Source organism: Manis javanica, chromosome 4, assembly GCF_040802235.1.
Source record: "Manis javanica isolate MJ-LG chromosome 4, MJ_LKY, whole genome shotgun sequence".
NCBI lineage: Eukaryota > Metazoa > Chordata > Mammalia > Pholidota > Manidae > Manis > Manis javanica.
In genome coordinates, this window is record NC_133159.1 from 22,892,926 (window position 1) to 22,899,042 (window position 6,117).

Here is a 6,117-nt window from a genome sequence, read left to right on the forward strand (position 1 = left end):
GAGAAACTACCCTTCATACATGAAGGAAAAAAATTAAAGCCTTTCCAGATAAATAAAACTAAAGAACTTTTCATTACCAGATCTGCATTATAGGAAATGTTAACAAAAGTTTATCAGGATGAAGGGAAATGGTGGAACTTCAAGTTCCACACATTATTCCTGAATAAAAACCTGAACAGACTGAAAAATCAACAACTCTTCTTGGATGGTAAAAGAGATGAGACACAGGGCAAACCACTGCCCCCAAGACTGGAGACAGGCAAACACAGATCTTCAGAGTTCACCAGACAGGGTGTCACGAGCAGAATCTGAGCTGTGATGCACAGATCTCTGGAGGCTCAGTACCAACAACTCTGAGCATTAAAAACTCCAGGGAGACCAGTCATAATTGGGCTCTCACACATTTGTGAGTTTTACCTCAGGAGCTCAACCAGCTTCCCACAGTAAATATTGGAAAAAATCTTTTCATGCTTCTGGCAAAGGGAGGGGGAAAAGGAACCATCTTGAAATTTCCCCGAGTACTCTGTTCTTAACAAGGCTTGCGCCCAGGAGAAACGGGTTAACCAGAGCCTAACCCCCTGGGGTACTTCCACAGCCTAATTGACCCAAGGGAATGGCAATTGCCCACTACAGCCCGTTCTAGCCAGCTTGTTCCACCTAAGAGGGAAGGGAGAAACTGAGAAACACTTGTGAAGTTGGCAGCGCAGAGGCACAGGCTCACTAAACACAGACCTAATCAGAACTAGAGAACCCTTCCCCTCCCCCACACCACTAAAGCCTATTTACCGCAGGTCCTTTTATCCAGTATATCATGTGGGACTATCAAGGAAAAAATACAAGGTAAAAGCAGACTATGAATTTAAAACAACTATGAGTAATATGCTAAGGGCTCTAATGGGTAAAGTAAACGGCATGCAAAAGCAGATGGGCAATGTAAGCAGAGAGATGGAAGTCCTAAGAAAGGACCAAAAAGCAATGCTAGAGATCAAAAACACGGTAACTGAGATGAAGGATGCCTTCAATGGGCTTATTAGTAAACTGGACATGGCTGAGGAAGGAAAACAGCAACAAATGAAATCTAAGATTTACCAAATGAATGAAGAGAACTGGGAATGGTAAAAAGGGGATAAATATAAAAGGCATTTTTCTCATTTTTTAAAAAGTTCTTTAAAAGGGAACCCTTTAAGCCAAAATAGCAGCAATTTATTGCAGGATCAAAAACATGGAGTGAAGGTATGAAGAGGACAGCAAAAGGATGTGATGGGAGGAAGGAAGGGACTGCTGGAAGGTTCTAACATGTGATGTGCTGTATTGTTTGAAAATAGACTGTGCTATGTTACAGTTGCACATTGTAAACCATACAGGACGCTCTAAACAGTAAACCAGAGAAGTATAGCTATTAGGACAATAGAAAAGCCCTCACAAAGGGCTTGTTCAATCCCTGATGATGTGGACAAAGGCTTGTGAGCAGCATGTGAGTTTACAGCTTCATGAACTGGGGGGGAAACCCTGCAAATTTTTTCGGTGTTCCAGGGTTTTGGTGACCTCTGGGCTGTTAAGGTGAACTCCACCCCTGCAACTGAGACTCAGGAAGAGCCCCCCAAAGGCCAAAGCAATTTCTGACCAGCACATGCTTTGTGGCCCCACCAGACTCCCTCTCTGACCTCTGTTCAGCAGAACAAATGCTATGACTGGAGAATGAAGTGTCATTTCTCCCAAGAAATGAAAAAAATTACCACCTACCACCATGGGAGATGCGTCTCCCTGGCATGGCTCAGAGAAAGCAGGGCCCCATCTACCACAGCATTTTAAGATTCTTTGGAAGAAGGTTAAGTACGGTAGTTAAATAAATCTGACACTCTTGTTGGAGAGGAATGTGCGGTGGAAAGATGGACTCCTGATTGGGTTTGGGATACATTCCAATCAGTCATTGTTCTGATAAGTGTCAATTACCTTGTACAAAGTCAAATGTAATGTTAAATCCAAAACCACAAAGGAAAGAGTTCAGTATCCAAGGGAAAGCTTAACAGTGTGAGACTTTAGAGTATTTCAGCATAAATTAGTATTGATTTACAGGACCTCCTGGAGGCCTCTCCCAACATACATAAAAAGAAACACAGAAGCTTTGGTATCACCAAGTTGTTTTATTGGCCTGACAGATTCAGTGAATCAGAATGAAACATCCCCATTCCACATCCCATCCTTTTTCTCTAGATCAAGGTGAAATCGATTCTGATTTTCAAAGAATAGTTTTTAAGAGTCCATATTCTTTAAGCCGTGACATCCAATTGTTCCGTAATTTGGGCTGTTAGCTATCCTTTCCAACCTTGTACACAAAACCCCTATAGATTCGATCCGGGGCCAAGTTCTTCAGATGCTCTTCACACAAGTCAAATTTGATATTCTCAACATCGTCCGTGTCAATAAAGTATGGAGTGGAATTCGACTGATAAGGACCCGTTGTTTTCCTTATCACACTGGATGCCACTTGGATTGGGTTTTTCAAAGATGAGCTGCAGAGTGAAAATGTTTCTTGGCCTGAGTTTCTCAACAGTGGAGGTGTAGGAGAAGGAAGAGCATAACCAGGAGCAAACTGACAGTGGACCGCAGGGCGCAGACGCCTCCCTTCGTGGTGGCAGGCGGGGTGGCAGGCAGGCTAGGCAGGGCAGTAGCCGCGGGCGTGGAGAATTCCTGTGAATTTATCTGCAGGGGTAGAAGCAGTACCAGGAGCAGCAGCCCCAGCTGGAGCCGGATCAACAGCCCTCTTTCCATGTCCCCTCTGTCGTTAGAGCTCTGGGCTCGCGCAGCCTAAGAGCCACGCGCTCCAACGGCCGCAGAGGAAAGACCAAGTGAGACAGTGCGCACGGTCCTTTCATTCAGGGCGCGTCACAACGCCGGGGCGTGGCTCAGCCCCGCCCACCCAGGGCTTTGCTTTTGAAACAAACTTTTTGTAAGTTGTTCAGCGTGCCTGTGGGCCATTACTTGGAAATCTGAGGTTCCCATTGTCTTTCTATTTTTTCCTGATCCTTAAAATCGATGCATGTTTGTTGCTCAAACTGTTAGTACAGAGTATGACAAGAAGTTTATACCCAGAATCATTATTGATATCTGGTATGTTCTTCAATAATACTTACACATGTCTTTCACACAATAGAGGATTTTTTGTACCCAGAATTTTTGCTTAACATTTATCATGAGCACTTTGCTTTCATTACAATCTGGTTTAAAAATGTGATGTATTTAGTTTCAAAGATTGCACACTGAACTCTGTGTGTGTCATTTTATCCTCATCGTGTTTTGTTTTTCCGTCTGGATTTATAGAGGAGACAATTCACCATGGTGTTAGTCTTGGTTGTTTCTAGGCAATAAGATTTTTGTATTTTCCCATTTTTCTACACTGGTTAGATCTATGGGGGCTGAACTAGTAGTTTTGGGGGTTTGGGTTTGGTTTGAGTTATTTTGATGAGTGAGGTTGGTGAAATTCAAGCTAGAATAAACCAAAGTGGGAATTGCTTTAAAAAAAAAAAAAAGACTATAGGGAGTTGTCAGTGAAAATGAAAGAATAATGAGAGGAAGTTCAAGGTTAATAATGGAACACTTATACTCTGATGGTAACTGAGCCTCTCCGAAAGACTGGGCTGTTAGCTATCCTTTCCAACCTTGTACACAAAACCCTTATAGATTCGATCCGGGGCCAAGTTCTTCAGATGCTCTTCACACAAGTCAAATTTGATATTCTCAACATCGTCCGTGTCAATAAAGTATGGAGTGGAATTCGACTGATGAGGACCCATTGTTATAACGGGTGGTTGTAACAATAAGTGGTTATAAACAATAAGTTCACTAATGTTTGAAATGTGGAGTATGACTTAACAATAAGAAATTTAATAGAAAATTTTTAAAACTTTGGATCAGATTCTCTTATCAGCTTGAAGAGAAACTTTAAAGTTACCCAATATCTTGTTTGTCCTTTGTTTCTAAAATGTAAATATTTTCTTTACATTCCAGGAAACTTAAATCTACTTTCTCTGCTTTTCCTAAGGCACAGCTTCCTGCCTCTTCAGGAATCTAATTCTCTTTTTCTGACCCTCTGGGGGACAACCTGAAGAATTCTCTCCTTCCTTTTTGCCATTTGAGACTTGAGCCCACACAAACTGGATTCCTTCTGGCTTATTTTTGCAGAAAGTGAACTAGAGGTGGTGGCAGACATGGAGGAGCAGGCAGAAACCATCCTGAGGGCTGGAGAGGCCGCCACATTTCGATAGATGCCTGTGTCCACTTTACACCACGACATGGTCAAACGAGAGGAGGTGAGAGCTGTGAACTGACTTAGGGTTTTCCAAGGACAAGGATCCTCCTAGGTGTATCTTTTCTCCCAACTTGTTTGGACGATTTTTTTTAACAAAGACATCAAATCCACTTGCCCAGCCCCAGCCTTCTTTGTTTTCCTAATCACTCAGAGGGAGCGTTGATTCCTGTTTTGGTTAATTCTTATCTTTTTGCTCCAGCCAAACAGAGGGGAACCTCCAATGTGTCTGAAGCTTTTCAACCTGTATCCATACATTTGCCACCTCTTGCCTCAAATGCCCCCATTACAACGTGGAGTGAGGCCTACCATTGTTGGTGATTGCCCAGCCACAGAAACCCCTTCCTATGCTATGGAATTCTCTGTTTTCAGAGACAGAACCTCCCCATGCCAGAGGTTTTCTTTCCCCATCTCCTTTACAGCTTGGACATAATCATGTGATTAGGTTCCTCCAGTCAGATGGGCTCCAGGCCACACTTTGGAAAGAAAGTTCCTGACAGTTTTTCTGCTAAATTCACCAGAGTAAGTCTATGTTGTATGAAATAATAACCCTACTTGATTGGTTACAGTTTTGCCTATTCAAAAATTTGCCACCTTTTAGGACTGAGTTAAAATGCTGCCTCCTCAGGGAAACCTCTGATTCCTGCATCCAGAAATTCTCTCTCTGTCACCCAGTTTGCCCCTGCGGTTTTAGTTTATGGCCTTGCAGCTCCCTGAGGGCAGTAACTTCATAGTTATCTCCCAGAATAATGGTTAAGAGCATGGACTCAGGAACTACTGCCTGGGTTCAAGTCCCAGCTGTGCCACTAACTAGCCGTGTGACCAGGAGCAAGTTTCTAAACCTGTGTCTCACCTGTAAAATGGGGGGATAATAGCCCAGCTGCCATGAGGATTATTCCGTGTGCCCACACAGAGCACTGAGAACAAGGCCTGGCCCTTAACAAACACCACACAAGCCTTTCTGTCACCCGAGGTCCCCAGGTGCGTGAGGTGCCCCCCGCATCATCTGATCCTCCCCCTGCAGAGTGGCCCTTCATGGACAGGTCTGTCGACCCTGCTGGTGGCCTGCAGAGCATTTGACCAGCGTTATCAGCTTTTTCACAGCACCCAAAGCTTCTGACCATAATCCTGCCAGGCCCTTCACAGCTCCAAGTCCTCTCAGCCCCTCTGCGGCCACTCATGTCCACCCACTTCCTGCCGTCTCCGTGTGGCCTCCCTGCTCTCATCTGCACCTGAATCCTCAAGGGGGCCTCTTACCTGATCTCTGTGCCAGCGTCTAGATGCTTCTAAAGGCCCTGCTGTGGGCAGAAGAGACACACCAGCTGCAGTACCCTGGGCTCCTCCAAACCAGCTCTATTAGCTCTTTAGTGAGGAGCTCAGGGCACGTCCACATGGGCCTCAGGCCGGGCCCAAACCGCCCAGGTTAGGAATCACTCAGCCGTCTAGCTGTCTGTCCTCAGCAAGCACGACTGCCACAGAGCAGAGCCTCTGGCACCTTCCATAAGCTCCTTTCTGCCTCCGTGGTTGTGGAGAAGCTGGAGGACAAACCCGGGTGAGCCAGAGCCTGTGGGAGGGCCCAGGGCAGGAGGCCAGTAGTGCACAGCTGCTCCACAGATGAGGTCCGGCCTCGGGTCCCTGAACGCCCCTGGCCCGGCAGGATTTCACCTTGGGAGCAGCCCAAGCCACAGAACACGATGCAGGAGGAACGCCTCTGCCAGCTGTCACGGGGCTCCAGAGCCCCAGGCCCAACCCCCGCAGGCCAGGGCCTGAATTGGGCTCAACTGTTCATCAGATGGTGGCCTGGTGAGTCT

At 45.7% G+C, this 6,117-nt stretch overlaps 2 long non-coding RNA genes across 2 annotated transcripts in view; one reads left to right on the top strand and one right to left on the bottom strand.

Moving 5' to 3' along the window:
* LOC140848862 (uncharacterized) overlaps positions 1-5,841 on the bottom strand; it is a 37,482-nt gene extending 31,641 nt beyond the window's left edge. Inside the window, exon 1 of the long non-coding RNA XR_012130093.1 lies at positions 5,564-5,841. This is a non-coding gene — a long non-coding RNA (uncharacterized lncRNA). The remainder of the gene's footprint in view (positions 1-5,563) is intronic.
* On the top strand, positions 2,362-5,570 carry LOC140848861 (uncharacterized). Its single transcript, XR_012130092.1, has 3 exons — positions 2,362-3,111; positions 4,183-4,310; positions 4,729-5,570. It is a non-coding gene; the product is annotated as an uncharacterized lncRNA (long non-coding RNA).
* Positions 5,842-6,117: the final 276 nt, after the last annotated feature.